Here is a 13,150-nt window from a genome sequence, read left to right on the forward strand (position 1 = left end):
AGTTTTCTAATGAATTCTTGATTAAAATACACTAATTCAAGAAAATCTTTGCAAGAAAATCCAGCAAGTCCAGCTTCTCTTTTCTATACAGGAACAGTATAGAAAATATCACTTGAAAGAAGGAAGTAAATAGTTCCTTTTCTACGTAGGGAAGAGCTATGAACTGGCTTTTAAGTAATAATATATAATGTTAAGTTTCAGATCTTGAAAAGGACTTCACGTGCCATTTCAGTGATCAAACAAATTCTATATAAACAAATTGTGAAGAAATTTGAAACAGTGCCCCAGAGACAGACTAATAATCTTGAAAAGTACACAAAACTTCACCTTTCAATCATCAAAATCAACTTCAGACATATTATTTTACTCCAAAGTAAGCTTAGAGAAAAAAAATCAACAGGTTTCTAAATGAATACCAGCTATGACATGAGACAGCAATGTGCCCTTGCAGCAAAAGCAGTGCCATCCTGGGCTGCATTAGGAGCTCTGGCAGCAGGTTGAGGGAGCTGATCCTTCCCTTCTGCTCAGCACTGGTGAGGCCACAGCTGGAGTTCTGGGTCCAGTTCTGGGCTCCCCACTACAAGAGAGACATGGACATACTGGAGAGAGTCCAGTGAAGGGCCACAAAGATGATGAAGGGACTGAAACATCTCTCCTGTCAGGAAAGGCTGGGAGAGCTGGGGCTGCTCTGCCTGGAGAAAAAAAGGCTCCCGGAGTCTCATCTACATCTATAAATACCCAAAGGGAAGATGCAAGGAGGACAGATCCAGGCTCTTTCCAGTGGTGCCCAGTGACAGGGCCAGAGGCAATGGGCACAACCTGGAACACAGAAGGTTCCCCCTGAACATCAGGAAACACTTTTTTTACTACAAAGGTGGCCAAGCACTGGCACAGGTTGCCCATGGAGACTGTGGAGTCTCCATCCTTGGAGATATTCAGAAGCTGCCTGAAAACAGTCATGCGAAACTGGCCCCCGGTGGCCCGGCTTAAGCTGAGCAGCTGGACCAGATGACCTCCAAAGGTGCCCTCCAACCTCAACCACTGCATGTGTGACATGCCATAGGTGCACAATTCCAAACTCTACAGTTCAAGCCTGAGCCCAAAATACAAATACATCTGCCATAAAAATTGAGAAAAGGGGCTAGGATAGAACAATTAAAAAAAGAAATCAAATTGTCCAGCACTTAAATTTGGTTAATTCCCTAGAATAACTGAAGTATATCAGGAAATTTTTGGTTTGGTCACACTTGTACAATTACTATTTCTTTGAACTATTTTTATTTTCCTTGCTCTCTGATGGATAAAAAGAAAGGCAATAAAAGGCATATAAAAGACTTTGTCCCTATTCTGTCAGGTATTCCAAAACACCTGATCAACTGTCTCCCCAGCCTGAATAAAAACTGAGAGAACTTGCACCTTCTGTGTTTGCAGAGAGGTCTGTATCAGACAACACAGCAACATGAATAGCATCTATTATTGATATACACATCTTATGGCTCCATATGAGGATATTGTTGCACCCCTGCGTGGCTGGTTCACAAGATGCAGATTATCAATTAGACGTCTTGCTGAGTGCGCTGTTTCCACCACAGCACCATCTGCTTGCACAGCTGAATGGGCGACACTCCTCCCTAACCATGTGCATCACGTATCGCTATATCGGGGTTACCCGCAACAGCCTGGATTAGGAGATGGCAGAGATGAGGTAAAAAAACGTTTGAGTTGGTCACAGCTCGCTCCCAAGTCTCGCAAAGCCTGAAAGTGTTGCGGCAGCTGGCACGAAGGAAGCGACCCTCACCGATGCAGCTGGGGACCAACTGGAAGTGACCATCCGACTTCACAGCGGTAGTGGGGCAGATGCAGAGTGCCACTGAAGTCCAAAAGATGTAGCTTTTCATTAGCAGAAATTTGTACTGGAAGAAATCTTTAGAAAAATCTCCTCCTTGAAGAGAATCTGCCTCCTTGAGCACAGAGCAGCAAGCCATGGGGAAAAAGAGGTCAGAGTGGAGAGCAACTGCGTCTCCTTGCAGGCTGTCCTCGACTCTTGTTTCTGAGAAGGGAATACGCAGTTGTCTTCGATGGTATTTAAGAAATCTGAGTCAGAAGCTTAAAACTATGACAACATGTAAAGGAATAATTATATATCTAGTGAGAAAGGAATGTATGAGGGAGGGATCCTCTGTCTGGATGCCAGGACCAGTAACAGCAAATGGTTCAAACTGGAAGGGCTTTTCCCTTAAATAACCAGTTGGTCTCCTTTGTTCAGAGGATCCCCGAGTGTTTTGCAGGTTTTGGTCTCTGCAAGAATCTGCTCTGCACTTTCTGTGGATGCTGTCTGATCCGTTCTGATCCACTGGCTCTTGCCTGACCTGCCATTGTGGAGCTTTGAGATTTAAAGCTGGAAACATCTTCTGGTTGTGGGTTTGTTTTTTTTTTTTTCTCATACTTAGTCATCTTCTCATAGAAACAAGAGGAACCTTCACAGGACAATCCTGTTCTTATTGTGCTATTATGTACAAATGTACTGCCATGTAGCTGCCAATGTTTTACCTCATGATTCCTTACATTATTATACACCTTCATTTTTCATAGTGTCTATAAGAGTTAAAAAATACATGTACATCTGTCATAATAAATGGAAGATTATAATAAGGATAAACATAAGAAAATACTACAGTTGATGCTTTTCTTTAAATGATCATCAACACATTTTAACTTGCACTTATTTTCAATATGGAAATTATTATTTTTTTTAAATGCATGTATTGGAGGTAGAGTTTCTGTTCCCAACAGTTCATACTGGCAGTCTGATTACTGTTTCTGGACTTTAAACACTAAAGACCCTGTAAACGTAATATGAAGTACAACCATGCAAAAATAAACAAACAGAAACATTCCGAGTTTTCTGTAAGTATTGCCTCTGATACTTAAATATTTTCTTACGATCTAGGCACAGGCAATAAGTTACTTTTCTTTTTCACAATTGCTAAAATAATAATGGCCTTAGATTTTAAAAATTTTCTCCATTATGTTCATTTGTAGGTGATCACTAGTTCTTTTTAGTTTTGTCTAAGTGACAGAATCTCATGAAGTGCACATATGACCTGAAAGCAATGGGACTTTTTTTTTTTTTTGAGAACTTTATTTTAGATTCTGCTGACAGTTTTCCTATGCCTTCAAAAAGCACCTGGGAACTGACTTTCCACCTTCACGGGCACCTGTCTTTCCACTAGACGGAGTCTGCAGATGGTCCCATTGTCCAACACTTTTGATTTTAGAATAGGAACTTCCTCTCCTAGAGCAATAAAGAAAAATCGTTGTAGTCCCTCTTCATCCAATTCGATTACTCCCTGGAGTAGGAGGCATCCTGAACACATGGAGATAAACTCAGAGTTTGCTTTCCAATCATTTAACTTGAGGCAGATGTCACATTTAACTTGCACACTGACAGGACCCTCTTGATCGCTGCTGCAGCCCTGCCTGGTGAAGTATTGCTGAACTACTCTTCCTTACGTATAATTGGTTTTCTTTAGGTAGTTCTTTTGGTAGTTTCTTATAGGTTTTTGCAAATAGCTCTACTTCTTGCAAGAACAGTAGCAGCTAGACTAAGTACCACCTAGGTTGTTTTTTCTCCCTCTGAACAGTACAACCTTGTTTGATTCTGCTCAACAGCCTGACAATTTTAAAAGGTTACTTCTTTAAATCACGATCATCTTAATCATTGTCTTTTTCTCAGTTTGGGGTCTTTGATCCCCATTTTCATCTCTCTAAATAAACTGTTACACAGATCTTAAATCAGAAATAAAATGCCTCTGAAAAACATTCTTTGCACATCAACTCGAGAGAAATGTGTGTCCTTCCAGGTGAGAGTTCCTTTATTTCTATTTTAAGCCCTTTGTTTCTGTTTTCTTTTTTGAGATAAAAAACCTTGGAAAAGAAAAACCCCACACCTTTCCTCACATTCCCTGAGCTCTTCTTTTATGTCTCCAGGAGAAAATGTTCCCTTAAGAAAATGAACATTTGATTTTAACAGGCTATGTATGACAGGGCTGGAGGACGTAAGACCGGGGGAAAGAGAGAATTTAAATGGGACAATAGTATCCACTCCATATAACCTCTGAGTTTTCCTTCTCTCTGAGAAATGATTCAGAGACTTCTAAATGGGACAGTTTGTAGTTATTAGAATGGTCACAGTTGTGTGCCAAACTGAAGGCTGCCCCTTTGAGCGACACTAGAAAGACTGTTTTTAGCGTTACTGCTTTTGTTATTTCCGATACCTTTGAGAACAAGATGTAGAAATACAGATAGCTTTAGGCATTCTTCTGAATTGTTAATATATTCTTAAGCATTTATCAACCTTACAGTCTTAATTTTTTCTAAAGATTTTGTTGGCATTCGCTGTACAAGTGATCTCCATCAACTGGAACTGCTTCTACCTACCTTAGCTTCTGGAAAGTAAAATACTCTAAGCAAAAAGTGATGCTCAACAGAAACCAAAACAAAATAAACCAAAACAAACAACAAAAAACCCAACAACAACAAAACACCACCAACAAACAAACAAACCAACCCCAACAAAACCATCACTCATACTACAAAAACCTTAAATGAATCATAAAACCCCAAAACACTTCGAGGACATCTCGTGCAACAAGCCCACTATGCAAAAATGAGAGCTAAGTTTTTTATGCTCTGTTCTACATAGATTTTGCATCCCTTTTTTTCTTGAAGACAACATATAATGTGCTACAGTGGCTCAAAAACTTTATATGCTTATGATAATACTGTTAATAAAAATATCTTCCTGTCCATGTCCTGTCCATACACTTCTCTACATAAAGGCTTGAATTACAGTTGTTCACATCTACCTCTGAACAGTTACGCATATCAACTAGAGCTGCACAGTTTGAGAGAACTGAAAACTAGTATACTAGTATATTTGGTGTCATTTTTCCTTATTACTACTTCTACATCTGCAGGAGGGAAAAAAAATTGACTTCCCTTGTTACTTGAGTTTCACTAAAAATAAAACCATGATTTTGGTGCTGGAATGAAAACTCAGGATCACCTTGGCTGGCAAACCCTGGAGATCCACCCTGACCCCAGCTGATTTTCTTGCTACCAATCCATAAAGCAGGGGAGGTCCTTCAAAGCAGTGAGGGAAGTGGGACTTCTCCTTTTTTAGGCTGTCTGGTCCTTTAAATTTTGGTATTATGTCAGTGCTGCCTTACCACAGAGAAAGTAAAGTACTTCTAAGAGTTTTGTTTTGGTTTCTTTTGCTTGTTTGTGGGTTTTTTGTTTTTGTTTGTTTTGGTTTAGTTGTTGTTGTTGGGTTTTTTATATGAGAAAGATGCGGAAATTAGTTTGTTTTTCAGTCTGATGAGAATACAATTTCTCTTGATGAGTTAATAGTTTTGGACGGAGTATCGTTTGTTGAAGTCTGGTCAGTGGAATCCCTCAGGATTAGTGTTTTCACATGCAGTGTGCAAGGATCCTTCCAGGTAAGACAGCCTTTTGGAGATCAATAATAAAGAAGATACCATGTGCAGAACTTTTTATTACCTCTATTACCTTCAGGGAAAAGCAGCAAAAGGCCGTTCATGAACATGACAGACCTATGTGAAGAAGTGGATTCAGGAGACCTTGCTGACAAAACCTCTTTCACAAATACCACTTTGAGCTTCGTGCCCTCTGCTCAAAAGTTCTGCGAACTCAGCATTTTCAAAGAAAGGTTCCCCTTTGAGCCAGCCTGTGTATTTTGCAGAGGCCTCAGCTGCCAAACAGAACAAGACACTAAAAGGAGCATAGCTCTTGACCCCTGAAAATCAGGCATAGGATTTCAGCAGCTGAAGAAAATACCTGAAACTACACTCCTAACTTTTCTCTAGAAATAAAACCTTACACTAACTTTAACTGGTGAATTGCTAAAACAGAAAAATCTATGCTTAAAGCAAAGGATACTTGAAGCTGAAGGTTACAATTTAGAATTCTCATGATTTTTTTACCCACTAGATGTTGTAGGAAGAAACCAATGAGGTCAGGGTCTCGCCTTTTTCTACGGCCCAGGGTACAAAATGTTTGGAACAGTGAAAAGTTAAGGCGAACAGGGTGTGCATGTGCATATGCGTGATATGTGTGTAAAAGTATGAAAATGAGAGCTGCTTTCAAAAGGCTCTGCAACTAGGAAAAGAAACACAAACAAAAACAACAACAAAAAAATCCACCCACCCCCCCGCCCCGAAAAATCAAGAAGGCACTAGCCTAGATATCATTGGTTATCTGCACTGCTAACACAATAGGTCCAGTGTTTTCAGTGGACACTGTCAATGTTCTTAGTCTTAAATTAGAGCAAGCAGCTGTTTTAGTGTACAGCTGAGCGTGACATAAGCCTGTGTAAACACTTTCTTCTGCCACATTCTTCTAAGTGGATGAGGTTTGCATTTTCCCCTCACCTCATGTAGAATAAGCCTGTTCTCCAAAAGATCAAAATAACTCTTAAATTGCACTTCAATTCTTCCACTAGAAAGCAAGGGGACAATATGATTCGTCAGGTGGGTTTAAGTATCATGTATCAAAACGTCTACTTTTTAGGCCAGCAACCTTGACAGCATTTCACATTATCCTTATTCCCCTGAGCCTACATTTTCCAATGTCAACATGTTTGGCAGATTCCAAAGTCAGTTTTGAAAGTAGTGACAGGAGTTTTGTACATAAAATAATCATAAAGCATGGTGATAAGTGCCTGTATCTCCAAAGAAATATACTGCAAGAATCAGTGTATTTGGTTTCATGAAATTCCTTGCTGTCCTAACATTTTAAGTGGGCTTAGTTACTGAGGATTTTTAAAATTGCATAACCAACACTGGTAAAATCTGAAAATTCTAGTAGAGTTTACAATAAACATCTCCCTCTCTTCTCCTCCACCCGTCAGTTTTCATATACTTTTTGGGGCATCTAGAGGTCAGGCAGAGAAATTTGAGAACACACTGCAACAAATGAGCAACAATTTCCACAGTACCAAAATTATTAAGTTGAAATCATGACATTGATTTGCATGAAAAGGCAGTTGACCTCCACCTCATGACTTATTTTTAAACCAAATGAACTTTGAAGCTGTCAGACAAAGGCAGTTAAAATTCCCTATCTTCCAACTTTCAGTTAAAGCCTGTGGAGATGGGAGAACTCACAACAGAGTTGCCTGGCTCCTGTTCTCTACTGTAGAGAGACAAAACCAGGGGCCATGGACAACACCGGCCAACAGAGAAGACTGAGAACTCCCAGAAAACCCACAGCAGAAGCAACATGTCACAGGGATGATCCTGCCAATGCGGAAACTGTTAAAGCAGACAGTTTAATGCTCAATTCTCACAGTTACCTTTACATGCTACCTCTCTAAAAGCACTATCCCTTGAAGACAAACTTGTAATTTCTGTGGCATGTGATTTGTCTGTTGTTCTGGCCCAGTAAAACTGTGCATCTTACTTCTTGGTGAGTTGTCTCAGGTTGTGAAGGATGGTGGCCAACAACTACACAATGGTGGCAACAATACAAGAAACCTGCTTGCAACAGAAATAGTTTCAGCTAGGCTACCTGAAACGGAGGAGCAACTCTGCCACAAATTAACACAGCTTTCTGTTACCATCTTACATCATCACCACCCTGGCCACCTCTTCACACATCTACTTGGCTCTTGGACACCGGGGATCTGCACAGCTGAGTAACAGCAGTTCATCAGCTGCTAATCTAGATGCTTTTTGTTGGTGATTCAATCCGTATAGCTTGAATGTTGTTTCACAAGGTATTCTTTCTCTGTCGCCAAGTTCAAGAAAATTCATAAATCAAAAGTACAAACTCCATCTACATGTTGTCAAGCTGTAGAAAACTGTAGGCTTAGGTGAGAACAAAAAAATACATGCAGGTGTAGAATCACAGAGGTTTATGTTGGAAGGGGTCTCTGGATAACCCAGTCCAACCTCCTGCTCAAAGCTGGGCTCATATCGCATTTACAGCAGGGTGCTCAGGGCCATGTCCCGATGAGTTTGACAGTCTCCAAGGATGGGGATGACACGGCCTTTCCAGGCAACCTGCTCATATCTGGCCACTGTGATTTTTTTTGCTTAACATCTAACACAACCTTCCCTTGTTGCAGGTTGTGTCTGTCATCTCATCTCATCACTGTGCATCTCTGAGAGGGGTCTGACTCTGTTTCTGTAACTCCCTTCCTCCTTTAGGTGAGGGCCTACTGTTATTAAATCCTGCCTTAGCCTTCTCTTTTCCAGGCTAAACAAGATCACTTTGCTCAGCTTCTCCTCACATGCCATGTCCTTCACTCTAACCTTCTTAGCAGCTCCTCCACTGGACTCACTGCAGTTCTCCAATACTTGTGGATGGATGCAGAACTGGATACAGCACTCACAAGGCCCTCGAGGTGGCCTCATGAGTGCTGTGTAGAGGGGAATAATCCCTTCTCCTGACCAGCTGACACTCTTCCTAATGCAAGTCAGTATGCACAAGACACTGCTGACTCATGTTTAACATCTCCACCAGACCTCCAAGATCATCATGGAGATGCTGCTTGGCCAGCTGGTCCCCTGTCCATACTGATGCTCAAGGTTGTTTTGAACCAAGTCCTGGACACAGCACTTCACTTTGCTGAACTCTTTGAGGCTCCTGGCAGCCCATCCCTGCAGAGCATACCAACGTCCTTCTGAGTGGCAGTCCTGCCTCCAGCCGACCAAACGCTTCCCCCAGTTTCGGAGAATACCAGTCAAACCTCCGTTCCAGTCAGCTGGTTCATCCACCTTGCAGCTCCTGCAGTGAATTTGGCTCCTGGAGTTAACTACCTAGTTTGGAAGAAGCCGAGCTTTTGCAAAATACTGGCAGCACAACTACGGTAGCATTGTGAATTGAGAGAAGCTGCCGTCAGCCAGCATTTATTCTACTAAACTCCCCAACAGAAGAATGCCAGACCTGTAAGGGCTACTCCAAACACTTCTATATGAGGCACATATTACGGGATTGGCAAAATTGTGAGAACTGAAGAGCTGTGAAAACCCTCACCAGAACAGACAGAAGCAAAAGGCCTATGAACTAGAAAGTAAAGAACTGAATTAAGAGAGACTAGAAAACAGTTTCTTTTGCAGTCATGAACCTCCTCTCCCATCTGCTATTTATGCTACGCACACACACATAAGTGCATGTGTGTGTATATATATATGTATACATTTCTACCTTCTGAATTTCAAGGCACGCAGACAGTAACAATTAAGTCATCCAGACTTTTAAAAGCAGATAAAATATTTCTTTAGACACTTTTCAGACATCTGCAGGCAGTTATCGTAAGAGCTTTTTTTTTTTCTTTAAATAAGATTGTTTGCCTCAAGCGTACACAGAGGAGTTTTACACTAAAAAAAAAAAAAAAAAAAAAGTCCTTTATGATGCAGAGAAGAATTGCTAAAAACAGTGGTAGAGAAGAGATTGTTCTGCCTGGTAAAACTAGCAAGCCTGAAGAACAGAGTCTTGCTCAATGGGGCCAGCTCCAGCACTACCTGCCAAGTCAGCCACTCTCACAGACTGGGAACTAGCAAGCGTGAGACACAGCCAGTTGGCTTTGGTGGAATATTTATGGAGGATGCAGAGGCTTATTTACTGAATAATCTGGAGACCATCTGGTGGTATCTAGTGACAAGAACATTGAGCTGAAAGTGGAAAAGCCTGAGCTCTATTTCTGGCTCTGCGAACTGTTCTCTGTGACCTCTGGTGGCTCAGTTTCCCCATCTACAAATTACAAAAAAATGCTACTGTCATCTCTAGGAAATTTTGAGATACTTCACTAAAAATAATCATTTACTACTATTTTAAGATATCAGTAAGCACTTCAGAGATAATTGTTGGAATATTATTTTGAATCTAAATTTTCCATCTGTATTAGCAAAAAGAATGGTAGTAGAACATAATTTGGGGTCGAGATAAAAGTTTTCCAAAGAATGTTGAAACAAGCTGCACAGTTTTCTTAACCATGACAACTCTAAAATAAAGGTCCTTTTTTTTTTGTTCTTTAGAAAAAAATGCATATCAATCAGGAGGAACTTCCACACAGTCTAATGCTCACCACCATAACTAAGCTGACGAAAGAGTAATCTAAAATACTCTCAAGTTCCAAACTTGTTACCATCTTGCTGAACCTTTAATCATCTGTAGGAGATAGGGGCAATGAAGTGACCAGATCAATACCCACAAGACGTGTTGATTCCCTTCACTACCAATCTACTCTGTTCAGAAGCCCACAAACTTTCTGACAGACAGCAGTCCTTGTAGGTGGGCTTTCTTAGGTATATTGCTATACTTGCTTTCTTTTCTCCAAACTCCACTGACAATTTACCATGGAGAAAATGCTAAATCACCCCTATGAAGGAATAAGAAAAAAACATCCCACTGAGGAACAGTAGCTCTTTGAGAAAAATCACTGGATGACTAAAAACTACCACTGATCTGGATCCTAATTCAAGTCAAAACCAAAACTTCTGCAAGCAAAAAACTGCTATCCAATTTAAACAGGTTTTCTGGATTCTCCCATAGGTGATAACACAGTAGAAGGAGAGAGTTTCTGCCTACCAGGAGGATTCCCACGCAAACAGAGCCCAGACGCGTCCCACTTTCTTCTCACAGAACCGGTCACCCTTCTGTAATCTCCTCAAGTCATCTGGTGTCTCACTGGGGAAGCGCTATCTAGGACAAAGAAATCCGTAGGGATGCTGGCAAGAGTGGAAAGTGAATCTTGTGACCGAGCACACCAGGGCTGGGCTGCTCAGGAAAATGCTAATGAAGTAGAAGAGCTCTATTTTTAATGGGGGAGCAGGAACGAGGAAGAGAAGTGGCAGGAGGGCCAGATCCCCCTTGGTGGGAAGGGAGAGGAAGAGAGAGAGAGAGAGAGGAAGAAATGCACTTCTCTTCACAGATACATGGGCCAATAACTAAACACGTAACAATGAAGTTTAAATTTAAACACCGAGGTATTTTTTTCAACAATGCTCCTGTATATGATAGTTCCTAATGACAACCTTTCGTTGCCGACGCTGGAAGAGATCCAAGATATTTCAGGCAGAAGTTGAGTTTTCAGGTAAGTAGATTAACTTTTATGTAGTATGTAAGATTTTCCAGACAATGTGTGGATTGGAAAAAGGCTTCTGTCAACATCCACGTTTCTCAGGAAGTGGAATAAAAATAGTCAAGAGGCCGTAGCAACTAAACGGAGTCCTGGAAAGTGAGCATTAGGGTTCCAAAATAAAAATAAGGAATACAGTTTGGAAAGCATTTCAATGGGAGAATTATACAAATTTATAAAACGGAATGTATTTTCTTGTACTGCAATCATACTACTGCCTGAGCCTGCATGATATGATGTATTTTACAATGTTCTGAATCCCTGCAATCTTAAGCACAGATTAATAAAGTACGGCAGGATATACTTACAAACTATTTACGCAGCTTAGCAGTTCAACCAGCCCTGCTGACAGGGGAACAGGAAGGGGGAAAGGCCTTTATTATTCACTCAGTGGACTGAAAAAAAGACTGTATGAGCTAGAAGGAACACCATTAAGGGGTTAGTAAGGACAGGCAAATTTTTTTTAAGTGGACTGCTTGCTTGTAGCCTTTTTCTGAAGGACTTTTAAAATTTACATTTTAAAGTCTGTTTATCTTAATGTATTTTGTAAAGATTACGCTAAGATCATATTAAGGAAGATGAGAGTCTTTCAATCTAGCTATTTTCAACTCTGCTAAACTGAGACTACTGCAATGGGGTTTTGTTGACTAAGTGGATACGTAAATCCATGTCCACATTTTGTGAAATACTTCTATACCACAAAAAACAATGCTACAAATAATTATCACTTACTGTTGATACAGTATAAAGACATGTAAAAAGCATACTTTTCCTTTTCCCATCTCTTACTTCAAATCAAATTTCAGTGTCCACCTTGAAAAACTAAACTTCAAACAAAACAAACACACTCCAAATATCTAAGGGATTTTGGTTAAGTTAGTAACAGTACTGAATAAACAAAGAATTTTAGCTGCTATCTTCAGATTTTCTCACATTTTTAATCAATATTTTCACTTCTGTAGCTAAACTGAACATTTTTTAGAATAAGATTGGCTTTTGTCCGTAAGAAACTGATTATGCTATGAAAATCAAAATTATACCTGCAGCTTTTAATGAAGAGCTGTCATATTTGAAGAAAGCATACCTTCAAACTATGTAGCTATGAACAGAACAATCTCATCTTAAAATTCATTAAGTGTTCAGTAATCTGAAAAGCACCACACTGCTCGTGTCTTATCTCCAGCAGGCAAAAGCAGAGCTCTGTTGTAATTCACTGAACCTCAGCGATATCACGTTACACTTTTCTTTGTGAAACAGCTATTTACTTTCACATACAAAAGAGCGATCTAATACTACTAAATGAAAAAAAAAGTTATTAATGGAGTAATTCAGACATCAAAACAAGTTTGTAAAGACTGTTCGATTGACTAAGAATGTCAAACTGTCAGTTCCATGCAGGACAGAAGTTTTAAAGCGTTCCTACTGTCAGGAATTCGCTTTCTGTAAATTCCTCTCCAGCAACAACAACTTTCCCCTACTTTTAATAGCGCAGCGTGAAAACGATGGCTGCGCAACCCTGTATTCCGTATCACTCACAATCATGTCAACCAGCCCAGGACAACGATGAATTAATACTATATGAAACAGACCTATGACAGTTTATCTTTTCTTGGATGAAAACGCAGCACAGGTGTGTTGGGTTATATTGGCTGGCTCCTGATGCCGGTAGAGTCACAGAGAGCTTCGTCACTGGCCTTCCAGCTAAAAGACGTGAATGGGTGAACTGCACATCAGCTGAATAATTGTTCAAATAATAACGTGATGCACGTCTGTTTAGCCGTTAAGCTCTGCCTAATTTAGAACAGCTCTTGAAGGTTATTTTTGTTTTAACCTACTGTTAGATCTCATGTTTTCCATATTTTGTGGTAACAACTTTCCACAACAGCTATCCTCTTTCCCTGTTACATTCATTTTATGAACCACAAGCAAAAGGGACACCGGACATTTCTAACTAGCAGCAAACACTTCAACTGAACAGTTTATGTG

At 40.3% G+C, this 13,150-nt stretch overlaps 1 protein-coding gene across 4 annotated transcripts in view; it reads right to left on the minus strand.

Annotated features, from left to right (window-relative positions):
- The window catches only part of GNAL (G protein subunit alpha L), a 191,604-nt gene that overhangs the window by 84,759 nt on the left and 93,695 nt on the right, over nt 1-13,150 (minus strand). Inside the window, exon 1 of one of the 4 annotated variants that reach the window (XM_065630168.1) lies at nt 10,615-10,698. The exons of the other annotated variants lie outside the window; for them this stretch is intronic. The gene's annotated coding sequence lies outside the window, so the exon portion shown is untranslated. Of the gene's footprint in view, nt 1-10,614; nt 10,699-13,150 lie in introns of those variants that run through there. 4 annotated transcript variants of the gene reach the window in all.

The sequence above is a fragment of the Caloenas nicobarica genome, chromosome 2 (genome assembly GCF_036013445.1).
Source record: "Caloenas nicobarica isolate bCalNic1 chromosome 2, bCalNic1.hap1, whole genome shotgun sequence".
Classification (NCBI taxonomy): Eukaryota; Metazoa; Chordata; class Aves; order Columbiformes; family Columbidae; genus Caloenas; species Caloenas nicobarica.